At 38.3% G+C, this 26,956-nt stretch overlaps 1 protein-coding gene across 1 annotated transcript in view; it reads left to right on the top strand.

Annotated features, from left to right (window-relative positions):
• Positions 1 to 14,717: 14,717 nt before the first annotated feature.
• The window catches only part of LOC136346491 (suppressor of cytokine signaling 2-like), a 41,779-nt gene continuing 29,540 nt past the window's right edge, over positions 14,718 to 26,956 (top strand). Inside the window, exon 1 of the mRNA XM_066295683.1 lies at positions 14,718 to 14,938. The gene's annotated coding sequence lies outside the window, so the exon portion shown is untranslated. The remainder of the gene's footprint in view (positions 14,939 to 26,956) is intronic.

Raw genomic sequence — 26,956 nt, 5'->3', positions numbered from 1 at the left:
CCACATCCATTCATCTTTGGAAAATTATCTGCATTTTTCCCTTCCATTCTCTGTTCGATTTTGTTCCATCGCTCTCTACTTCTTCCATGTCAGCTTCGCAATTCAAAAATGTTCATGATTGCACTTGTGGCTCGAAGACGCAGTCACCGATCGCAAACTTCGGCTGGAGCTTTGGCACGTTCAATCTTGAGATCAGATTTATTTTCACGTTGCCGATTACCGGCCCATTTACATGTTACCGGGAAATACCTTATTTTGAACCGTAAACGATGGTTATGTTCGTGGTGGTGTCAGAGCTTGAAAAAGCTCCCATTAAATGACCGAATCAAATCTCCTCGTCCATCTGTATAACGCAAAAATCCTAGAAGTTAAATAACCGATCTCGGTGCAATACACAGCAAAAAAACGACGATTACAATTTTCTGTTATTGTGGTTTCTCGAAAACGAAATTTAGAGTTAAACCAGGAATTTTAACGAGTTTTTTTTCGAGTGAAGTTTTCGCCGAACTGTCTCGTTAAACCAATCCCGTGCTGAATTACTTCAATTTCTGAATGTAATGGTCGTTCAGCGAATTAATTTAATGTTATTAAAATGATCAAGCACCCATTTTTGCTAACACCCGGCCGATGCAGTTAATAATCTGCTAATTTTAGCGGCATGGGAAGGTCCACATGTTACCAACTCTAATTAATTTCGATAGGAATGCCGAAGATCTTTCCATTAGTTAATGGCGTTCTAAAATCTTGGTTTCTGCACCATAATATTTCGCAAAAACCAATTTAAATTTGTATATTTACGACGACGTTTTCGGCATATTTTGCGCCAATCCCCAACGTCTCTCCATTGTATGGGTCAGCTGGTACCGCGAACGTATTAAAATTCCCCGAACAATCTGCATTCACACGCACCCCATGGGGCGCCCCTCCTAAAATTCGAACAAGATCTGCCATATGGCCATACGTGTCAAATATTATTCGGTTCTCGGAAGTGCGAAGGGGCCCACACCCCTGGCAAGTTCACTGTTCCTATTTTTTATGCGATATTAGGCAGATTGATCAAATGAATAAGTTCCGTTGGGATACAACGGGACAGCTGTGTCCCAACGTAAAACTCCGAGACTTTCCGGTGAAGTAAACTCCATTAGATTAGATTTACCGTTTCGCTTTCATGTTTTCCTGGAACTTCTCCAGATGGAAGCTCTCGAAAAAGGTCGGCCCCTTTATTGAGCCGGCCTTGCCCTTTGGATGCCCCTGCTCACGATTCTACGTGCGTTTACCCTGGATGGGGCAAAAATCTCCTAAAAGCGTATTTATTATTTTTGTATCACAAGTAATGTAGTTCATTTTAATCTAATTCACTGTTTAAGAACGCAGTCATGTCCGGAGCTTCCGAGAACCTTAAGCTGACGAAAATTAAAATTTCAAGATCACGTTCGCACTCTGCATAAAAATCAGCATCATGACGGTATGTCATTTGCATAACGTTATACTGCGGCTTATAAATGTGCTACTGGTGTTAGATTTATGACTTCGAGGAATTATACCATTTATTTTTCGCTTAAAAAATTGCCACTTGACATAGAAAGCCGAACATATTATTATGCCTACAACAGGTCTGTAGTCTGACGAGACTTCAGCAAAGTCGGCAGTGGTTATAAAGACGAAAAGAGATGGTACCAAGTACCAATGTTATTCCGCGAATGAAAAAACTCGTTTCTGCGTACAGAAATGTGTGTCTCTCAGTGGGAAGTGAGAAGCTGATTTCCAAATGGGATGCGGTACCACGGCGTGGTACCGGGAATCTGTGGTTCTCGGAAGGGATGCTTGCCAATAATTTCGCTTCGAACTGGACAAGTTGCTTAAAATTTATAGAACTGAGAAATATAGAATTTCAAAGTGAGCGCGGCAGGAGCTAATTGCGTTCAATCCCATTCGATAAGCGTTCATTGAATGTTGCAATTGTCCATAAGGTCCAATGTTCAAATGCCGATTTATTGAATTCGGGGCCGGTCAAAGTGCGTTGCCGAAGTATTGAGGTGAAATTCATGCACTATTACCGTGTTTGGGGGCTTATACAGGGTGAGCCGGGAGGATAGTGCCAAACTTCAGGAGCGTGTTGTACATGAAAAAAAAACGTAAAAAAACTCAAATGTTATTGTCCGATTTTCGTTTGTTTACAAGTTATAGCGTAAATAAAATTTAAAAAATTTATAAATCTCATAAGAAATTCCACAAATGAATACGTTGGATTGGTCGTGGTGGCCCTATCAGTTGGCCTCCAAGGTCTCCAGACCTCACACCACTAGACTATTGTTTGTGGGGTTGGTTTAAAACTGAAGTGTACAGAGTCTAAGTGGACACTCAAGATGCACCAATTCAACGCATTAGAAATGCTGCAGCTGCCATTAAAGAAAGACATGAAACAATCAGGAGGGCAACGAATGCTCTTCATAGACGAAGCCGAAAATGTTTAGAAGTTAATGGCGATATTTTTGAACGTTTACTATGATATCCAAACGTTAATTTATGGAATTTCTTATGAAATTTATAATTTTTTTAAATTTTATGTTTTAATTTTATTTACGCTACAACTTGTAAACAAACGAAAATCGGATAACAACATTTGAGTTTTTTTACGTTTTTTTTTTCATGTACAACACGCTCCTGAAGTTTGGCACTATCCTCCCCACTCACCCTGTAGCTGTGAGAGACGAGATATTCTCTGAATTTGGTATCTCGAAAAAATTTCTACAAAGATTTAATAGCTAGAGTTGGCCATAGGATATGTTACATAAAATGTGTTCAGAATGCGGGGGTGAATAATAAAAAAAAACATAACTTTAATCCACTGCTACTTTGTGACACACCTTGCATATTTCCGAATACCACGGAGTAAATTGCATAGTTTTCGAGATATTTCAGTGTTGCCCGACTTTTCGTAGATAACGTATGTAGAGACTTGCACTGAACAAAACATATCGCCAACATCAGTCCATTACAAGTGCCATTATAGCAGACGTTCGATAACGTAACTCGTTCGAGCCAAGCGTGGTTCGCATTGTCGAAACGTTTACGTTAATGAACGTGATTTAAGCAATAAAGGATTCGTCAAAGAAACGTTCAGTACACGCAGAGAACAAAATTAACAAGTATTCTAACAGTGATAAGTAGTTTTAAATTAGAAGAAAGATAATCTGCAGTCTTAGTCCGCCTAAATTGGCGCTCGGTATTGTCCTCCAATGCCCGAACCCGTGATCTATGAAGAACCAAAATATCCATGGAAAATACTTTTTCCTTTCAGCTCGATTTAGGACTTGAATAGCTCGCGCGTCACTCACTACACTTCAAACTTCAATGGGAGCGTCCTCGTCGTCCTCACTGTCCATATTAACGCGACTCGTCCGCTGTTCATTAATTAACATCGGTCGGAGTGCCAACAACGTTGGAATTCGCCATTTTCGAATAAATCAAAAGCGTTCGATCGCGATCCTCTCTAATCACGTTTGAGGGAACATCATCTTCATATTGGTCATCGGCACCAAAGGGATCATTCCAACATTTTTCAATGGTTCATTGATTTATCGCAATCCAGGCCATATGCAAATTTAACGCGGCCTCTCGTAATGTTAACCGTCGTCAAAGACCGTTGACATTATCGAGCGTTCCGCTTCACTCTGTAGTACGAATTTTGTGCTTGCATTCACGCAATATTTCCATTATGGCGTGTTTACGTTATCGAGCGTGTGCTCTATATTCGATATTTCAACGTTTGCTTCGAGTTCTCGTTATTAACGAGGGAAACTGCTTGAAAATATTACGAGCTATGGTGTGTTTTTGCGCAAAAATAATTAGTGGAATTTTGATGATCCACGCGATGGAAATATTAAACAACGAATTACCTATCTTTTATTTTTTTTTCTCAATAACACCTTGTATATTAGTAATAGTTGTTGACGCGGTGGAATTGCACGTCATCTTCAGTTAAATCTAACTGAGAACAATATTTACCATTTACCAAGAGTTCGGGGAAACACCCTTGTTAACGTTTCGATGACGAATCTTCTCAATCGCTGAAGGAAAACAAAAAAACACACGCAAAACCGTCGTTGCTGATAAGGAATTTCAGTATTTCACACACTCTAGGTACTCACCTCTCATACATCTTAAATCCACGATTATTTGCATTTTTTTGCTTTTTTTTAACGGATCCTCAATAGATTACAAAGATGAAATTAACGACTTTTGACTTTCTAGGCCTTTTTCTATCGACTTGCCTAGAACCTAGTTGAATTTAAAAGATAAACTGAACCCAAAAATATGGGTGCAGAGTGAGGAAGCGAGAGTACCAGAAGTTTGCGCAGGGGAAGATCACTGGTACCCATGTAGACTTAGAAAATAAGTTCGATGAGTCCGGGCGATACGGTTTCTGCACTCTGAACAGATTTTATTCCAACTTTACGACCACCCAGTATGCGGTAAAACCAAGATCTGAGAAGAAAATTTAATATACTATTACAGCAGATATCGATAGTAAGCGGATTAAATGCATAATCTAATAAAATGAGATTTCAATAAGCAGCTTGGAATGGTATACCTATAACATTTTATCACCATGGTGCAACTGAGTCTGTAACTAAATAGACAACAATACGGGGTGACCCGTGAATGCGGTCCTCTATCCGTATTTTGAAAAGAATGACTAGGAAGAACTTGAAGTTTGGGTGCCAGGAAAAAGTGGAGGCAATCTATTGATTAAAAACATTTTCCTGAAAATGCCACCTGATGAAATGAATATCGACTCGCTTATTTTAAATGGAACGCCCTGTATATTACATCAAATTTTGATTCTGCGGAACATTGTGAATATTTTTCACATACGATATTCCACACCTAAATTTTATGGTTTTCGAGATATTTAGAATTAAAAAAAAAGGCAATTGGAGTCCTTACAGCGTTCTCTAATAATTCGTAAATGGTTAATTGTTTTGCGATGAAATCTTGAGGTGTTGTACAAAACGCTCCCCTGCTCTCGTACCAGCGAGCGAAATGACGTTTTTCAATACAGGATGTTCGGAAAGATAGCCCAAAATTGTAAAGAGGTCTAATTTCATAAATAGGAGCCCCCCGTTTTTTCAACGAGTACATATTTATAACATAAAAAATAAGTGCTATGTCCAAACCTAATCATTTTCATTTAAATTAAAAAAAAAAACAATTTTCAATGTTCAATGCTCTATTTGAAGTACGTGAATTCATAATACGGTTACCATAATACCTTCCGCCCTTTACCAGGCAGGCGTTCATAAGTAATGTCCATAATGTTCCCCAGAATCGAAATTTGATATCATATACAGAGTGTTCCATTTGAACTAAACGAGTCGACATTGATTTCCGTTATGACCGCTAGGGGCATTTTCAAGAAAATATTTTCAATCATTATATCATCTCCGCTTTAGTATCAAGTCAAAATTTCAACTTTTTCCTAGTCATATGTAGCTTTCAAGACACGAATAGAGAGGCCTATGTTCTTCGGATACCCAGTATATATACGCGTAGCCTTGAAACCACCTGCGGTTCACCGTTTTTCGGCAAAAATCTCATCTGGATAAAACACGTACAACAATTCTCCGGCGCCGTAAAGAATCCTTCAGGGCGTGGTCCTCAAAAAGGGACACTATAAAAACTGTCACTGATCAAATTCAATTATAGAAAAACGCATTGAAGAGCAGCTAGTATTATTGAATGACCTTCTAGGACGATAAGGGTAAGGAAGAGTAATTACTTTGTTTTCTGTAGCTGCGTGATGTTAAAATATAGACTCTCCATGTTTTAGGATATCAGTTATTTTTAGAAATTATGAGTCGTTCTATTCCTGCAAAAATATGTTTGGACAACCCAGCTTCAAGCCCAGAACAAGGATGATATTATTAGAAGTGGGAAGGTCCTCAGAACAGCGTCAAAATAAAGTATTTTAAATGATGAAACACAATATTTGCCATCAGCAAAGCGTTCAGGTGTGTTAATAAAGCATTTACATGGGGAACTTGTTGTTTATTAACATGGACAATACTGGATTCCGCTTGATCTGAGCGACAATCTTCACTTAACAAGTAACCGACAGATAAAACACTTTTCAAATTGAAGTTAAGGTTGGGCAACAGTTGAGGCAAGGACTGTTACGGTAGCACCCGAAAACGTCTGGACGCACCCTTTTTAGAAAAAATTATTTTTTTTATCACTTCATTTTTTTTTTTAGATCGAAAGTGTCTTCGCCAATCATGTGCTTACAAGAACGCGGAATCTTAAGAGCTTATTTTTCAATTTGAAGATAAAGTCCAGAGAATAATTAAACGCGTCACGAAAATATTCCGACGGCAATAACTAATACATAACTACTCAACTACTATGTGTACATAATTAATTTAAAGATAAATAACAGCATAATTTATTGAATTAGCATTTTGTGTGACCCCTGTTTGCTTCAAGTACATTTTCAAACGTTTAGACATAGAAGATACAATTTACTTATACAGGGCGGTCCACTAAGAGCGCCCCGGACGATTACGGCTTTATTAATGGTTTCTTTTTGCACAGATTCCTTAATAAACTGATGATTGATGAAGACATTTTTGATGTAAAAAAATAACTAATAAATTTAATTACGACTCGTAAAGTTCTAAAAAAGATGCGTTCGCGTATTTCCGGGACTCGCAGCATACGACGCACCTCCGTAATTGATAGAGACGCCGCAACTACTAGTTAGCCTTAACTGTAAGTTGCCTCACGAATAAGACACTGAAGAATCGGCACTAATTCATACGCGTTTAGCTGCAGCTCAAATCTTTGTACTCGCAGATTATAATTGCATGGTGCCTTTTTGGGGCTTAAATGCACCGAACTAAAAATGTTTCATGCCGTTTGCTGTCGCATATGTCCCTTGTCTCTATCACCACTGTCCGTTCAAACACTATTACGAATACTGGACCTGTACATTCCAAAAGTATGAGTCCAAAGTACGAGTAGCTGTAAGCTGTGAACACTAAGAGTCGTATGGGTAATCTGACTGTGTTGTGATTAGAAATACTGACAACTCCAGTTTTGGCAAGTGCTATTTTGACCGTCACCAACGTGGATCGAAGGTGAAAAAACGAGCAATGCTACTACGGCGGGGATGATGAGGTTCCCCACCAACCAATCGAGATAGATTTTACAAAATACCAAGCAGAAGTCCACCGTACCAGAAGAGTTCACACCAACAACATACCAAAACCAACTGACACACTTAACGAATCATTCGATGAATATGTAAATCGCCGGTCTGACACGTATATTTTTATTTATTTATTTATTTATTTATTGCAAGTTACAATCTGTCCCAGTTTAGATTACATGGACAATAAGGAACTATTCTTACAGAAGCGGAAAAACGAAAAGAAAAGGAAGGGTCGAGGGGTGACTGACATCTCGGTCCCCTCCCTGTTAGAGGCCGAACCTGTCGCCAAGCTCCAGTGGGTTATGTCCGTTCAATCGACTGGAATATCTAGAGGAATCCAGGAGATTCACCGCGATGTGGTCGGGGTGATTGTTTAGTCGGATCATGTACCTCCTGGACATATCTAGATTTCCTCCCTTATGGTTACTATTTCGAGGTCGTTATGCAGAGTAACGTTACTCGCGTACCAGGGGGCGCCCGCTAGCAAGCGCAGAGTCTTTGCTTGGAATCGCTGTAGGATCTCGATGTTAGAGCTGCTAGCAGCTGGATACCATAAGTACAAACCGGCTTGATAATGCTTTTATAAACTAGGACTTTGTTGTTTAGCCCTAGTTATGATCGGTAACCCAGACTCCTAACAATGCCATTGAGTTGAGTACTCTTGGTGTGGACGTGTTCTTTCCACGTCATTCTTCGATCTAGGTGCGTTCCCGGATATTTCACACTTTCAGCCTGCGGGATTGGCTCGTTGAAAGTGTTCACCAGCAGACAGGTTTCTCTCCTCAGATCGAACGTTACACGCGTGGACTTGTCTTGGTTTACTCGAATTTTCCATCTGCTCGACCACTCCTCCGGGAGATGAAGACATTCCTGGGTTTTGACTGTTGCAGTGTGAGGATCTGTGTCGCAGGTAAGGAATGCCGTATCGTCCGCGAACGTCGACAGCATGCCATCGTCGCTCTGAACTGCATCTGCAGTGAACAGGGAGCAGAGGAACGGCCCCAGGACTGATCCTCGTGGGGCTCCAGTGACACGTATACGGCAATACTGTTGACAGACCTGGATTGCAGCAATCTTGAAACGATACGTTTCAGAACTTCATGGCATTCCGACACTTGGTGTGTATTTTGGTCACATCAAAAACCACGTGTCGACCATTCGCAGCGCTGTTCGAGTGATATTGGACGGATTCCTTTCTAATGAATGTATCACTCTTGAATGAGATTACGTCGACGAATGAAGTCGAACCTCTCAAAAAACGATTGTTTTAGGTAAGCTGGATTCTTACCTGGTGACGTGTTAGATGAGTCGGCTAAACGGGCTAATCAATCGTTTAGGGATTTTTTGATATTGCAAATCGGAAATTTAACTGAGACGACTTCAGTTACATTGAAAAAATTCCAATCGACTTCAAACTAACCTGAACTAACCTGGACTGTTCTCGATCACGTGAATTGGCCTGAAACTTGAACTAAAAAACTTTTTAAGTGTCCAAACTCACTGCTTTTTCAAGCACGATATTTTTTCCAATTAAAATCCCAGATCGTTAACGAATCCTTGGAAAGTTTGAATTACGTGATCACCCTCTCCGAAACAAAAGACCATTAATTTTCAATTTTTTCAAAAGCTGACGCTGCTTAATTAAAATCTGTTTTTCAGATGAGGCAATTCAAGGAAAGGATTTCAATTAGGGATTTTAATTAAATAAAGCATTGTTTTTGGTTAAGGTTTTAGGTAAATGATCGCGGTAGTTTCTCCTTGGACTGTTAGAGCTATTTCTTTTCATCGCAAAAAATTCCTTAAGGTGACACGCTCGCAAAAACCAACCGTCCAACAATTTATTGCTATTAAATCGCATTCAAAGAATTCAATTATTATTAATACTCGTAGCTTTTGGGTAGTAGAGAGTGGCAATAAATAAAACATTTAACCTTCGTCAATCGATTTAAGCGGAATCGAAACAATAACTGCGATTTTTGGAATCGTTAATAAATCCGGCCTTGCGTGCTTTATTGTAATTATTTCAAACGATATTCACCGATTGTTGATTGCTTTGGTAAAAGTTATTAACATTCAGGGAGGATTCGGAACAGTAGCGAACTCGCGTGCGCACGGTCCCATTAATAAACACCCGCCTGCATGGATGACAAACCGCAATGCTCCTGGCAGTTCCCGAAAATCTTTAAATTACTTTTTGCCGCACTGATATTTTTTCTACGCTCGCTGTTCGCCCGAATCGTTCGGCAATTGACCATTTGTTGACCTCCGAATTCACGATTCACGCTCATTGCTTCCATATCAAATCTTTTCATCGAAATCTAAAGTCGCTTTTTTAGCCTATACCCCCTGAGGTGAACGTTCCGAAATTTCTATATATGCCTTCTTCTTATGCTGAATACCAACAAAGGCTCGTTCTGAGAATGGAACGATTCTAATCTAATGGATAATTTGAATAGAATGTGCCACAGATAGCCGCATACGTATTTCAACATCCACATGAATATGTTCTTGGAATCGGATATGAAATGGGCACTTTCTATATTGCATGCACGATTAGAAAGTAAAACTAATATAGAGATAATTACGTGAAATCTAATCGGCTCTACCGTCTATAGTGCCACCGCTAATAATAGTGCTAATTTGGCTAATTCTAAATTACCAGAAGCTAGTAACTTTTATTAAATAACAAGACAAACACCAATGTAATCATCTGAGTACATATCTACTAATATTTATGTTTTGTTTTTAATTACTTCAACAACCAAATAAACCACTTTATCGTGCCGATTTTACGTATGTTTCTCGTACGTACGAATTCGAAATATATATTTATCATTACGATTTAACATTTAAATCCACTACACGTGTCTTTACAATAAATTGGTTCCTCGAATCGATAGAAACAGTATTATTGGTTTTAGATGTTTCTTTAAATCGATTATTTGGGGCAGTTTATGTTTGAGAATACGTAACTGAAATATTAATTCATTCTGGGGAGTCGAATTTTAGGAAACATTAACACCCAAACTAACCAGACCTACGGCGAGAGCGTTAATCGGTGCGGTAAAATTCCCACAATTTGGATTTAGTTTTTTAAATTCAATTGTTTTCGGAGCACCTCTCGAAGATGCCGTCTCGATGCCGAGTACAGAAGCCAACCGAAAAGGAAGAAATTGAATACACATGAAAAAAAAAAGTTTAATTTGGAGATCGAAGAAAACGATAGAAAAAGAAAACGATAAAAAAAGAAAAAGATAGAAAAAGAAAACGATAAAAAAAGAAAACGATAGAAAAAGAAAACGATAAAAAAAGAAAATGAGAGAAGAAGAAAGCGAGAGAAAAAGAAAACGAGAGAAAAAGAGAACGAGAGAAGAAGAAAACGATAGAAAAAGAAAACGATAGAAAGAGAAAATGAAAGAAAAAGAAAACGAGAGAAAAAAGAAAACAACGATAGAAAAAGAAAACGATAAAAAAAGAAAATGATAGAAAAAGAAAACGATAAAAAAAGAAAACGATAGAAAAAGAAAACGATAAAAAAATAAAACGATAGAAAAAGAAAAACATCGTAGCAATAAATGACGTATTCTGAGAAACTCGAATAATTTCTCTCAGGGAGTTTTAGATCAATCGATTTTGTGAATGTTCCCGAACAAAATTTTAAATTTGAAATGCTTTAAAGAAATGTGGACGGTTTCTCGTTAATGTTTCACACTAAAATCTATTCGATTAAGATATGTAAGATTAAGTCAGATGTCCGAGAAACATTTAGAAAATACGTAAGCAGGTATGAAATGACTCTTCGCAGCAAATACATAATTGGCGTTGCTTGATAGACTCTGGTGATCTGCTTCAATCGACTAAAAGATGGATCCCATGTGGGGCATTTCAAATGCGACTCTCGCCATTGAGGTCTTGGAAACTAAAGAAGATATGTCAATAACTAACCCGAACAAGCTGAAATGGGAGCGAGGTCGCGCAATTTGCCGCTTAACCAAGTGCCGTTTTCGAAATTTTAATTTTTCGAGTACCTCCGAAGATACCCGAAAAAAAACCAAGAACTGGAAATTTTTCTCTTATTTCTTTAGCGTTTTTTGACAAGGAGGCCCAGAACCACTCTCACTGCCTCTTTTTCTCAGCTACACGATCACACTTTCCCATTGGCCATCCGATGTTGTGTTTTTCGGATACCATCATCTAGTTTATTTTTTCTTATGGGCGCGACATTTGGGTTTTTCGATAGAAAAATAGGCGAATGGCAAATCTGAAAACTTCATCGTCTAGCTGAGAAAAAGTGGCAATGAAAATGTGCTCGCGTCTTTGGGCTTTTTTGTCAAATAACGCTTAAAAAAGTAAAAACGAAATTTCCGATTTTTAGTTCTTTATCGGATGTCTTCGAAAGTACTCGGGAATTTCCAATTTTTGGTCAGAATTCGGTCAAGCGCTAAATTACGCAATTTTGCCCCCATTTAAGCTTCCTCTTATCTCCTCTAGTTACCGAGATCTCAGTAGTGAGGTTCGAATTTAACATGCCCTGTGTGGTACATATTTAATCCTGGGCGCATAGGATTTTACAAGTTAAATTTTCAACCCCATTCCAGCACCTTCTTCTGGATTACAATTTATAAGGAAATGCCTCTTCCTTTAAGCAGGTGTTTCTTACTACAGCTATTTTATCGCTATTATCCTGGATCTTTTTCTTTCGTATAAATGGTAAGATTCCATCCGAACTGAATGCCCTTTTAGGATTTATTCTGTTTGCTGTTTTCAGCACTTCGTCTTTTGGAAAGAAATTTATATCTCTATTTGTATTTTTATTGTTGGACAGCAGCTGCTATTTCACTATTTTATATACTTATCCTCAAGGACCATTGCTTCTTCACACTGGTTTCCCGTTTCAGGTTATGTTTTAATTCCTCAAAATTTCCGGAGGATGTTTATTTTTCTCCTTCTGTTGCTGTTCTTTCTGCCTTTTATTCAAGACCTTTCGATTAATTTTGATTCATTTTACACATCGTTCGGCCTTCTACCTTTGTACACCAGCAGTGTAATAAACACATTCAATAGTTTCTTTACGAAGACATTACTTCTATTTTTTATCAATTTTTTTCCAATTATCTATAAGACACGGCACGTGAAATGCGCCACCCTGTATAACAATGCCTCACAATCTACTACGTTTGTTTTGAGAAAAATAGCGCGACACAACTAATATGAATCTTTGACCCAAATTGACCTGAGAATGTGGATTTGCCACTGGTTCGTCACTATAAGACACGCTTGAAGTACGTTGCAAAACATGTTTTGCGGTTCTGTTGTTTGGTTCCTGTTCTATTACTATTATTATGCTTTTTTTAAACATATTTGGGCTTAAGAGGTCATACTTTAGCCGAGGCACTTTAAAAAATTAGTAGTTTTGTCTTTCTGAATAAATCCACCATTTTGCACTGATTTTGGTGATTTATTTTCTACATTCCCGATATGCGGACAGTCACCATTTAATTTGTCTGTCATATTAAATGTATGTTCGGTTCTTGTAGAATTGTTAACTTTAAAGTGTTTAGTTTTGGTTTATTTTGTTCTGTTAATTTAAAAACATCTTTAAAATAGCCAGAATACGCACGTGCTCAAAATCCAACGATATCAAAGGTTTTTATTAATAAAATAATTTCCTACCTGCTTCGCCGTTATACACATAATGCACTGTATCATGTTATCTTCAATGTTTATTGGTGTAAACATACAAAAAGGAGGTATTTGTAAACCGCCCTGTAAATTATTTTTTTCGCCGACCATGGAAAAACAACGTCAAGTTTGACATATGAAGTTACTAAACTGCGGTTTTTTTGACAGATGCCGATCGATCATTGTTCTTCCATTGTTTTAGTTTTCATTATTTGAAAGATGTCTAGACGACATTTAAGTGAAAATTAAATATCACAAGCTGCAGGAATGCCTGCAGTTAGAGCATTATTGCAAATTACTGTTGCTGACGCCATGGGAACCACTTAGAGCGTGATCTCTCGCCTCCGGACCCGCCATCGAGAGACCGACAACGTACGAAAGAGACATTTGAGTGGTGCCGAAGGTGATACTTGTCGTATTGACCATTATGTCCAATTAGAAGGACGAAGAAATGACATTGTGGCTGCAGCCCAGTCAGCTAAGAATCTACGCGGGTCTCATAATGCAGCTGCTTCAAGACATACCCTCTAAAGGAGATTGAGAGGAGGTAGTTTAGTCTCCAGAAGCCTTTGGTGATGTCAACCTCTCAACCGTGGGAATCGCGTCGCTCGCCTAGCATGGAGTGAAGAATGTGTGATATGAGAACCGGATCGGTGAAGAAACATTTCGCTTAGTGTTGAGTTTCGATTCGATTTGCGTCCATATTCTTGAAGGGCATGTGTTTGAAGAGCAGCTGGTACACGAAGTTGAATTCAACACACACAGGAAGTTCACAGTTACAGAGGAGGCCCACTCGTGGTGTAGGTAGGAATTTCACTTGGTCGTAGACCCAATCTCGTTTTCCTAAATCGTTTTTTTTTCCATCGGCCTACAGTTATGTTAGGAATGTTCTGGAATCTGTTGTTGTTCCATGTAGATACATCATCGGTTCAGTTTTTATCTTAATATCTCGCCACGTACTGTCAGAGGCTCTAAAAATTTTCTGAAAGAGCAAAATATTCCAGTTTTAGACTGGTCCGCGCAATCTCCGGTCTCAACCCGATCGAGCATGCTTGGGATATGCTTCAGAGAAGGGTTTTTCGAAACTAGAATAAATTTCAAGACCGAAATTTGTTATTTCAAGCGCTCCAACCGGCCTGGAAGGATGTTAATTAACGAGATTTGGATAATTTGATCCTGAGTGTTGGAGGGCGTTGTAGGGCCACCATAAATGCATGTGGAAGATACATTCCATGTTAAACTTTAAATGTGTATGTTTTTTTGAAGAGTTTTTTTTAATCCTTCTGTTACACTTTATTTTTTGCGTATCTTCAAACCACTCTTTTATGACTACCTATATAACGTCTTTTATGCAGATCTCTTAGCTTGACATTTGACAGATTAAGATAAAAATAACTGTCACCAGCAAGTTCAAGGCGCCATTCAACGTAAAAAAATTATTTATTGACTAAATTTAAAATATTCCCGGATTTTGAGCATGCGTGTATGCGTATAAAAATTTACGTTCCCGAGCATTGCAGGTTCTGTAGGGCTTATAAATGTTAAAAAATTATCACGTGATTCTACATGATGTGCCGTATGCACCTTTCACATGTTACATTCTGGAAATTTTATCGAATTTTGGAAGGCGTTTTCGGCGATTTCACAGGCACATGTTACTTTTCTCGACTTCAAAACGAACTGCACTGACAAAATCGTCAAAAACTATAAGTCTCAATGCTCCTTTGTGAGGCTCTTGTACTTTTTCTTCCTCGGTCCCCGGACTACTGAGTTCATCGACAGCTCCTTACACAACATATTCTCTGGTCTCCGAATCCCCGACAGTTTTGTTGATTCAGCAGGAACGCTGTTCGTGCTTTTCGCGTGTCCGCAGACTTTATATAATCAATATCCTGAACGAAACGAAGCTAACCTCAAAATCCCACCTAATTTTGGTAGTTTCGGCCTAAAAAATCATGTTTCTCGGTTGTACGGATCGGACTAGAGTGTTTGCAGGACTTGAGGGTGATGGCAAATGAAGACGACCGCTGATAAATCACTAAGGTACGTATGTCCAAATCATCCAAATATGCTAATACAAGGTCGAGCGTCTTTACTACAACCGAACGGTGATGTTTTGTTTTTATTTGACGTCCCAACATGTTTTGTCTACGTCACTAAATTAATCTGACGTCATTGCGGCCTAACAATAGACTTTGTGTTTGAGTTTAAAGGGCATGGCGCACATTATCAACAATAGAGGATTTTTCTGCTATTAAAGCGATGTGATAATTACGTTAATTAGTTGCAGCATTATTGCTTATCTTTGGTGTTAATTGTGGATCCAATGTAAAATGGATTGCATCCAAATCTTGTCTGTTTACTTGCACATAAATGCATGAGCATTTTCTAGTTTGTACGAGTTCATAACGAAATCGCGTGCCGCGTAGGAAAGAGGAACGCACAAATTTACTCGACCTCAAAGCTTAACCCAGTTCGTTCGTCCCCAATACACGGGGTAAGGAATTATTAATGGGTTGATGATATTTTCGGACTAAGCGGAATCGAGATCGAAACTCGTCGTCCTTGTTTGCAGAATTAAAGTATTCTCAGAAAGCGTAAAAGGAATTTTGTTGTTGGGCCGCACCGAGAGGTCAAGTGGGTCGATTGGCTCGATTTTTAAGGCGGATTAAGGTTGGTTTATTGAGATTACTCCAGAGAATACGATAGTTTCAATCGTTTTTTTGGGAGAACTTGATTTGAAGCGCGAAGGCTGTTTTTGCATTAGAGAAAAAGCAATAATTAATTAATTTAATCAACTGATTAGTGCATCAAAACCCATTGAAGAATCACATTTTCACAATACAATATTAATAGTACAGAAACGGAATGAACGTTTCAAAAATGCATCGAAACTCAAAATTGGCGCATCTCGTGGGCCACCTGGCGAAACCCGTCGGCAATGCGAGTCAGAAGAGGCATTTCAAATAAGTCTCGTGAAGCGGAGGCATACTGTGCAAGGGGGCAACTTCCTCGCTTGTTAAAGCTATTTTTATATTACAAAAGTAAATATCATATATTTTATTGTCTAGGCCTTACAGCTTGTTAGCGAATAGCAGAAATTGCAGCATCTCCACACGTTCATCTAATGACTCTGATTACCCTTATTGTTTTTATGTTTCCGACGATTACGTCGGGACATAGTTTTCTTACGAGTATGCAAATGTCTACCCCCATAACCTGCCGAGTTTATTTACGCAAATACACAAAACAACCAGCCAATTCCGGTATATATAATTTATTAAAAATCAGCCAGCATAGCGCAGAGAAACACGGCTCAGCTCTTGACATCACCAAACCCAAACCTATTCCATAAAACGAAAACGTCATCCAAAACACAAGTCACGGCTGACCGGTCCACTATGAAATGCCAAGATCTAATGCCGCCCGCACCAATAAGAACACGAAATTATCCTTTACTTTCAAACGGATCAAATTAAGCGATAACTTGTACATGAATTTGATCTTAATCTCGCAAATAACCATTCTACGGCAGTGCCAGATGTAACCACCCCGTATATTTTTACCACAACTTGTCGGTAATGCCGGGTTTTTTGCGACACAGTTTACTCGACGAAGTAGTATTGCTTTTCGACGTAGGATACGCGGTTAAAATTCTGCTGCAAAACTAGACCACTGTGTACCTGTAACTATTCACATTCGCACACTTTCTAAAGATTCGACAGAGTGGTCCTTAGGGCTGTTCTGATATTTAAGGAGCCGACCCTCCGGCCCGTTCTAAGGCGAAAATGTTATGTAAACGTCCTAGAATGAGTCGTTTCCGAAATACAGGATGTTAAATATTAAGAAAAATATAATATTTGCATTTTTCGTATTTTCCAATTACGCAAGATGCTTTATTGGAATTCGGTACACCTACACGGCAGTCCAGACAGTACACTTCCTGTGTATATAAAGAAAAATGTCGTTGCCATAGATGTGTCTGGAGGTTGCCATGGTAATTCTTATAGGGGGTACGCCACAGGTATTTTTCAAATTGGATCAATTTTTTTCTTTTTAATAACCGATTTAAAATACGCCAAAAATATCTTTTAGTTTTTTTTTTGACGCGATAAGTCGTTTTTGAGGCAAAAATGTGCCCCGGTGAAAATGTATGCTGAAAATCGGGGAAAATTTGTTAAGAAGATGAAGTTGGCCATGCAAAACAAATGAAGTATTACGCATGCACCCCGTTGTTATTTTTAAAGCACCATCTTGCTTTTCAGTGCCTTTTAGGCCAAATCATTAGTCAAATTGTGCTCATGAGAACGTTTTTCCTTTAGATTATTTCCTATGGAGATATCTAAAGACATTAGTTCACCCTACTCCAGTCAACGTTGTGGATCATCGAGGACATCGCATAGTGGAGTGGAGCGAGGTAATTCTATATTCATTTGATACTTTCGAACGTTTTCGATAGCCCACGCGAAAGAGGATGCACGTGCGTATTATGGCAAATGGTGGTCGTTTTCCATAATTGTTACAATGCATCCAGCTTAGAGAACGCCAGTGGCATCCCCCCATTCCCCTAGAAGAATTAACCTGGCAACCCCTACACACTTCCATGGTTATAGCACTTTTCTTGAAATAGAAGAGAAATGTACTGTTTGGACTACCGTGTAGATATTCAAAAAATATCTTGCGCCATTTTGAAAAGACGAAGAAAAATATTTTCTTTCCTGGAAATTTAACACCCTGTATCGCGGGAACGACTCATTTGTGGAAATATCTTTGTGTAAAATTTTCGTTTTAAAACAATGCAGAGAATATCGCAAGACCCTTAGACACCACCCTGTATATTAAAGATATTTCTGGAATTCTATGTTTGCGTTGAACATTTTTTTTTGGAAAATATGCAGATCTATAGAATACATTTCGGAGAAACTACATAACTCATCAAAGGTTATATTGTTATTATATATATATTATATTACATTGAATTATGTTATAAATTCTCACTCGCTTGCCCAGGGCAGTATAGCGATTCTCTCGCGAAGTCGAGACAGCACGGTTAGGACCTGCTAATTGACCATTTGTGATATTTCGTTTTTGGCAACGCATTTCAAAAACTCTAAGACATTTTAATCAGATACTGACATCGTAACAAGATTGTTTGTAGACTGAGACAGGCATTAAGGAATGGCTTTTAAGAAAGTTATGTAATAGCTTTTCCAACAGAGCCACCTTGCCCAATTTTATAGAGAAAATGCGCATTTCCACTATGCAGGAACTTTTGCGTCAGAATGTTGTTAAATTTAGATAACAGTTGTAAACAGCCGAAAATATGCCAGTGGCTAGTTGGGAAATGAATGAATTTTCACGTAGAGAAGTTTTACATATAGTCAATAAATCAGTCTGTAGCGAGTTATAGAGTTAATTGAGGAAAAAATACGGGGCTGCCAATGAATTTGAGTCACGACTTTTTAGTATTACAACAAGCTTAACAATGCAATAATGAGGATATGCTAAAGGCGAGTTATCAACATTTTTCATTGATATTTCTGAAAAAATTTACGATAAATTGTCGTTTAAAAGATCCCTAGAGTGCACGAATCATTAAGGAGGATTCCTTTGCGCGTATGAATTTCCTTTAAAAATTCGAGTTCGATAGAAATTCTTGAAAATATTTTACTCCTGCAAAATGTGCAGTTCTACAGGGTCATTATTTTTGTATTTGCATTTCGTGTCTTCATCTCCATTACTTTTATCTACCATCTGGTATTTCTTTCAAGGCCCCATTACAATAATCATAATTATTCAACGAGCCTTCGTATAATTTATTATTAGAAACCTCCATTCTCGGAATACTTTTTCCTCCTAACCAGAATTCCGTTTCTTTTGCGACCTTCGTTTCGTGCCGTTCACTGATTAACTACTCTTAGATTCGCATTTTTGTCACTAGACCCCAGTCTCCTGTGCGGTTTCTGGGAAAATTGCGAAAAAACGGCTATTTCCGGTGGTTGTCCTTCGTTGAGAGAGAATTTTCCCGAATAAACTATACTTTGCATGTAATGGGATTTTAAGTGATCTTTGCTGTTTTTTTCGCTTCGCTTGCTGGTAAATTAGGCGGAACCGATTAGTGTAAATTCGGCTTTTAGAATTTTGTTATGTAAAGGGGGACCCTCGATGACATCGTTGAACGAAGAAGCAATGCGGATTTGGTCAACTCGGTTTGGCAACCGCTGCAATTGGCGGAGTCAAAGCAGTAAACCGAAGATCAAGTGAGACCGCTGAATTATTAATTCAATGTGCGTTTGTTCACATTTGTAATTCAACGAACCATGTGGCTCAAAGTACACTCGAGCATGAAAAAGTTGATGATTAGCCCAAATAGTTGTTTGCTCTATCTTTCACCTACGCAACGTCGAGACATCTCTTCTAATTATGATTTTGCTGATGGAAAATCCAGAAATGTCATTCCTCGAGGTACTTCATTATTCAATCCCTTTCAAGCGCTACCATTCCGGGGTCCTCGAGACGTAGAAAAACAAGAATAGTGGATGCAGAAGCGTACTGAATTCTATAATGGAAAATAAAAATAATGAAATTTTACTCAAACACCAGCTTCGAAGATATCATTTACTCATTACTTTAGAATATCAGCGAGGAAATCTGGGTGCGTAGTCTCATGTGTTCTAAAATTCGATATTCTTGGTAAAGTGTGCCACAAAGGATGCGAATCGAAGAATTTTATTTCATGTGAATAGTCACGGAACAGGTCTATTGCAGTAAGTGAAAATACCGAATACTTCGACTGTAAATCATTAATTGTAATGAATAAGCTGATATTTTGCACGCTGAATTCCGAACGATTTCTCAATCGTTTGGCATATTAACATTGCTGTTGTTTGTCTTTTTAATATAAAATTCCGAAGGATAAAGTTGTAAGGCAAAAAACTCTACATCGTTACTTTCCATGGACAGACATTTGAATTGTGGAGAAAGTTGGAAATTATACACGAAGACGAGCAACTAAGGATAACATTGTTGGAGCGACCATCCATCCTTATAAAACCAATAGCGCCTAGTCCAATATGATTTATTGCGGTAATTGTCGGCTTGGAAGCATCACGAAACCAGTGTTTTACTGCAACAAGAAAATTACAAACTACCTCAGGGGTTGTTACTAACTTGACAATATACCAGATGCAGTTCGAATGCGATGGCCTGGAAAAGAACCTCATTTAGAACGGTTACGTCCCCATGATTAACCAGGCAGTATCAAAATAACTCTAGAGGTGAGTTTCCCGAAAACGTATTGACGTAATTCCATTCAAGCCAGCCAAAATACAAATTTCCAAAGCGTCTCGTATAGAAACCCGTTGAATAATGATTTTTCAACTCAGAAATAGCCATTGCTTATGTCATCGAATTGGAATCGGGTTATTTCGGGAAAATGTGGAAAAAAGCCAAGTTTAGAATAGAACGTAAGGAAGACCGGACAAAGGGCTGTAGCTTTGCGTGGAGATTTCTGGAAAGGCGATGTTAGACGGCTCTGCTTTGTATCGCGCAGAACAAAGGATTTCTCTGGATGTCTGGAGTTGGTGGGTGCACTTTAATGCGACCGTATTGTTTCCAATTGAAATGGTAATTTTTGCGACTTCTAAGGATAATGCAGTTACTTTCCTCCAAGGAAAGTGTCTGGGACATTAGATGCGTAGCGAGCGGACACCTTTGCCATGTCAACGTCTGCAAATTAGCCAGCGAGTTTTTGCGCCCCGTCTTTGTGATTTTTGCCGCAAGTCTCTAATTGAATATACAGAGTGTTTCCTAATAGATGATGAAAAATTAAATGGGTGCATCGTGAGATTATTCGAAGATAAGAGCTTTATGTTACGGCACGTCCTAAATCGCTTCCATTTTGATTTGCAGGATGTTGAAGTATCATTTATTTCCTTGATTTTCATTCATTTCTCTGCTCTCTGTAAACACAGTTAATTCAAAATTGATAGCGAAAACCATTTTAGCATTATGAGCAAACCGAAATAACAATTATTTAAAATACTCTACCGGGTCTTAATTTTTTCGCGGTCGCTCTCAATATTGCAAATCGGAACTTTTCTGTGACATTTTTAGGCTTTTTTCATTAACTTCATTTAATCCCCTATCTTCTTCTTTCTTTTGTTCTGTTGTTTGTTGAATCTTTTGTTTTTTTTTTCTTCTTCCGTTTTTGATTAAAAACCGGCAGTTCAAAGGATATTTGCACAAATTAAAACAACTGATTTGGATTACAGTCAAAGTGATTGCTGAAAATGCCCTACCAAAGTACATGATTCTGCCTCTTCTCGTGAACCGTGGGGCTGGGCCAAATTCCAGAGGTATTTCCAATGGTTTGATAAGTATTTTCGAACAGTTCACTGCCTTTCCATTTTATCATATCCTTGGGTCAGTCGGGGCGAACGTGGCCAGGTATTTTTGCAAATGTCTCTCAAACTATTGTTGCTGATAAAAACTACCGAAGAGAACGAGAAGAAAAAAGTTCTCGTGTAAAATACTGAGCGGCCAGGAGAAACTGAACGCCCTGTGGAGCATTTTAAATAATTGTTATTTCAGTTTGTTGGTAATGCTCAAAGAGTTCTTGCGCCCAATTTTGAGTTAGTTGTCTTTGGAAATAAAAAAGAAGTTTAAGAAAATCGAAAAAAAATTAAACTTCAACACCCTGTAAACTGAAGTGGAAGCAGTTGAAGACGTGCCCTTATATGAACTTTTCACCCTAAAATAAGCTCATGATTTCTCAATTGGATCTTTTGCCATCCATTAATAGACGAGTTGCGCGTTTCGTAAGGCTAAAAAGCTACAAAATAATATTTTGCTTTTACATTCCTGCACAGAATTTTGCTTTTTATTTACGCCAAGTGTTCCATGTTGTAGAAGCGGCTGCCTAGAAGCCAAACTGACAATTCCGGGAATTTTCAGCACATTCTTTCACAGAATACATTAAGCCAAGATTTATTCAAATTTTATGATAAACCAGGCAACAACGAAATTCGATATTCGTTCGCACCCACCGTAAGGAAAACGTTCCGTTTTCGGAAAATTCTACAGAAAATCTCTGACAAAACTAATCGGTCTTCGAGATTCGAACAAACAAAATAATCGATTAACATAGAAACTCTGAGATAATTACATTGGCTCTATTGCAGCCGAGTTTGTTTAATAAAGTTTTACTAACACGCTTATGCAAGGATTTCCTGGAATTAAGGCTCGGTCTAAATAGAGATTTCCGAGAAACTGTTTGGTGATTATACTTTATTACACGAAATTATGTTGGTACTACGACATACCAAATTGCTTCCGCAGGAGCTTTAGCTAAAAATATTAATATCGTTCTATATAAAGCATAACTACTACTTTCATAGCAAACCACTGAATGTAAGACTCGATGCATTGTTAAACGCAATTTTGCTGGAAAAAGCTAGATGGGTTTGCGCCTTCGTTAAAATTTCAATCATTCCTGCTATTTTATTGCTTCTTGTCGAGTATTCCCCAGAAATTACCAACGCAATTTAAAGTGCTTTTATGGGCCTTTTGTGCGCCTTTTGTTCACCGGAGCTGCTGATAACTATTTTACGATGTTTCTTCGGAATTTTATAGGTAGAAGAAGCTAATAGAGAGAAGAGGCGATATCGACTGGAACCACTCGAGTTCTCTTCTATTAAATGAAATTCCAATTAAAACGCCAACCCATGCATTTTGCATTTTACGCCATAATAAAATAAAAAGGCTCTGCGGCCATAGTGCAATAATTCCTCGAAGCTCTTGATATACATGGTGGTATAATATTTCTAATAATAATTCTATTATTTATAAACGACGCGAAAAGTTCTCGGAAAGTTGTTATTTCCAGTAATAAATTTCTGCTTCGCGATGGATCCTCTGCGTGATGTCTGTCCCGCAGCATTTCACACAAAATTATCGTGGATTATGAGGAATCTTCATCGGGCTATTTTTCAAAGTGGGTTTTTCGAAGCGATAATATGCGTGTTAAAAAACAAAATTTGAGCTTATGCGAATGGCTAGCCGAAAAACTCGAATGTTAAACGTTGCGGAAGTAATTCACAAAATCCTTCATTTCTCACTTTACACCTACAACTCTTGACGCCATGGCGGGTTTATCACAAAAAATAGTTATTTAACCATCAATTTCATTTTTTATTCAAATAAATTGAACTTCAATACTTTAAGAGACCTAGAACAGACGAATATTTTATAATTTAATGGCTGACCTCTAGTGGAAGAGTTTTTAAGTATCCCCGATAATAACTCCATCCACATTTAAGTTCTAAAGTTGAGGAAAGTACACATGCGAAAATTCCCCCGTATCACGCTACAATCGCTCAACAAAAACGACGCGTTTGCCTTCGATGCCTCATACGGGAACATTAGCACTGGGCCACCGTATCCCAACGCTTTCAGTATCCTCCATGCTAAGTGACAGGAACGGGATTTTAATTATTGCCTGTCTTCACACGATAAACAATGAGGGCGATATAATCCGGAGCAGTTGAGGTTGCACACTATCATGGATGGTAGCAATGGTAGCACAGGGGCGGTAATTGCAAATGTCGACAAACTCATTTTAAACACCTAAGAGTATAATCGTCATTATTGTATTATTTTTATTTTATTTGTTGTTGTATACTGTTGTTCTGGTAACTCTTTTTGGATTTGGACAGATCAATTATGGATTGGGCTGGTTTTCCCTCAAAAACTACATTTCTCTTCAAAAATTCCAAATTTTGACCCGTCTTAAAAACGATAATTGCGCTTTTCCGTCCATTCCAAATATACTTTCTGAACTTCTTACACAAAAAAAAAAACAAGCAGTGGAGCTTGAGGTTCTGTGAATTTGAACTGAATTCGAAAATTTTGGAGTAAATGATTTACAAAATAATGTTTTTTCTTAAAGCCAGGGAATCCCAGGTAAATACCCGTTTGAAGAAACAAATTTTGCCTATTGTGTGGAACGGGGAATGCAGATAAGTAGATTTAAGTACGTGTGCTTACATTAATAAAAGGTAATAAAGAGGTAATAAATTACGCGCTTACATATAAAAAATATGGAAGTATAAAGCAGATAATGATTTTATCATTAAATTATTTATGCTATTATTTATGTATTTGAACTACATTTTGTCGTTAAAAGTGTCGTCACATCCTTAATTATTCATGATTAATATACGTATTTATGTTTGATACGTTTGAGGTGGAACGTTTTTTCAAAACCTTATTGCTGCTTCACACGTAGATGTATGGGTTCTTAGAGTAGTTGAATTACTCACTATCCCCACTTAAAAATAACCAAAAGCAACATTCAGCCCCTACTAAGGACTTTTACTAAAATTCTTCCTAAACCTCATCTCTCCCCATACTTACAGACTCATGTTAAAGGGTTAGCTAGGGTTCCTGCATGTTCGGTAAGTATTAACTGAGAATAGCGTAGACTTTCCCTACTCCAACAACTCCTACTCGTGTGTGAGGTGTTAATACTACACAAAATAATGGAAAACATGGATAAGTACTTAATAGTGAGGATTTCATTCACCGCCGAGTCTAGCCTACAAATCGAGTATTTCATTACCAAGTGGCAATTGTAACTACAGTAATAGAGAGCAATTTTATTGAGCAAATGAATTCATCCTTAAAAATGTTCAATTTTTGGACAATCACATTTGTACGCAGAGCGGCTTTTTTAAAATTGTAAATGCCAATATCTTGGAAATTATGCCTTTAATGGAAAAATCCAAAAACACGTCCACCATGATGTGATTGGGGAAGATGATTGGGAGTATCATGCATTCACTACATTATACTAATTGCGACCCGGGCACTCCAAGTCATTTTTTAATGGTTTGGGCATGACCGCGACGTTTCGTCGGAAAGCATTTTCGGTCAATTCTTCAATGGTACCAAACAAATAATGCTTAAAACGCAAAATCCGCGAGTAAAATACCTATGCGTAGAATTAAATGTTTTTCGATCAGAAATAAGTGATAAAATCGATAACTAATCCAAAGTTTTATTGTAAATAAATCAAAACGTAAGATTTACCGCTCAACATAAATAATTTTTTATAATGGGCGTTCGTTATTTCTTATGCAAGCGATGTTTACGATTTCTGCACGCATTGACCAAAGTCTCCTTAGGAATTGCACGATACTCAGTAAGAATTCACTGTCTTAACTTATCAATTGTTTCCGGTTGGGTCTCGACCACTACAAATTCCAAGTGTCTTAACAGAGACAAATCTAAGGGGTGAGATCGGGGGACCTACGGGGCCATTCCATCGCTCCTCCCCTTCCAATCCATCTTGCGGGATAATTGTAATCCCACCACTGCCTAACGGGTAAAGCAAAATGTGGCGATCCTCCATCTTGTTGAAATCTTGGTACATTTTCGTCTAGTCGTAAATCGCCATTTTTGTTCTGCTGTTTGTCGAACTGATGGATTACCAATGGTTCAATAGCATTTCCTTAAAAGTCACGGTAGATTTCATAATCGAAATTACCGTCAATTAACAAAGGTCTTATGGTAGCATCGCCGGGGGGTGCCCCAAACATTCAGCTTTTGTGGATATTCAGTGCCTCCTTCTCTAACAACATGTGGATTTGAATCACTCTACAGTCTGGCCATTGAGAGTACCATTCGAGTAAAATGTGCACCCATCACTGAGGCAAACGTTGGGCGATAGTCCGGGCTGGTTGGTAATCAAACTTTGCATCAGCCTACACTATTCGATTCGTCGGTCTGCAGGATCATCTTCATTCGATCTTGGGGAAGCTGAGTATTGTGCAGATGTAACTTATGTAATTTTAGAATTTTTCGGAGCGAGGGTGTTGCTAGTCCAGTTAAAGTAGATACTCGATGGAAAGACGATGATGAATTTTGGGCAAATAGTCCGAGAACTACGATTTGAGTGATCTCATCTAATATCCTAAGTTGATTCATTTTTTTTTGTTAGTCGCGAAATCCGCTTCTTCAAGTTTTTGTATTAATTTGCGAACGCTGGCGGAATAGAGGTTCGTTCCAGGATGTCGTTGGCGAAATATTTCCGTAGTTCGTAAAACGGTAACGTTCCTCAGTACCATAAATAGGAACGATTTCGACCCGTTCCGCAATTGCATAAACCACGTTTTGGGTGGAAATTTGCGAGGAGCACGAAGTGAAACTCAGATAATAAACAGGATTCGACGATTCACCGGCTAGAAAAACGTTCGTAAATACCGATAAAAGAAAAAAAAATTGCATTTTTTACATTTAACGCTATTATTAATTCTTTGATAAGAGTGTGCGTCAAGAACGCGAATTGTATAACGAACATCTATTGGAAAAAATTATTATTGTAAAGCGGTAAATCTTGCGCATTGATTTAATTACAAAAAAACTTTAAATTAATTACCAGTTCTACTACTCATCCCCGATTGAAAGCCATTTGAGTCTACGCGTAGATGTTTTACTCGTGGATTTGGCATTTTAGGCGTTATGGGATACATCTGGGAGTGGAATTCCAGAGAGTTTGGTCCAATTGAAAAACTTATTGAAAATACTCTCCGACGATATGTCGCAATGGCGCCATTAAAAAAAAACTTGGGGCGCCACTGGTGTGACGTAGCGAATTCAGGACAGTGTCAATCGTCGCCCCCCATCACATTGTGACAGACGTGTTTTTGGATTTTTCCACTGCCGGCACAATTTTGAACATATTGGCAGCTATGCTTTAAAAAAAAAGCCACCCTGTATATATGCGTATACTACCGAATAAGCATTCTTAGCATCGTTAAAAACATGATTTTCATCCGTGTCGTTAAGAGAATATGACCCATTGTGTTTATTTTCAATGTCAACTTTAACGTGCCAATCGCTTATTCGGTGTCAAATATTACGTCAATCGTATTCGCATATTGAATTAATATCGTGACACGATCAGCCACACTTCCGCCGAAGACGTGGGCATTTTCTGGGCAGTCCTTACTCTGCCGTTGGGTTTCCGACCCTGCAGTAAGGATTTTTTAAAAGACGCGG

This window comes from Euwallacea fornicatus, chromosome 23, assembly GCF_040115645.1.
Source record: "Euwallacea fornicatus isolate EFF26 chromosome 23, ASM4011564v1, whole genome shotgun sequence".
NCBI lineage: Eukaryota > Metazoa > Arthropoda > Insecta > Coleoptera > Curculionidae > Euwallacea > Euwallacea fornicatus.
This window is presented reverse-complemented; position numbering and strand designations above follow the sequence as displayed.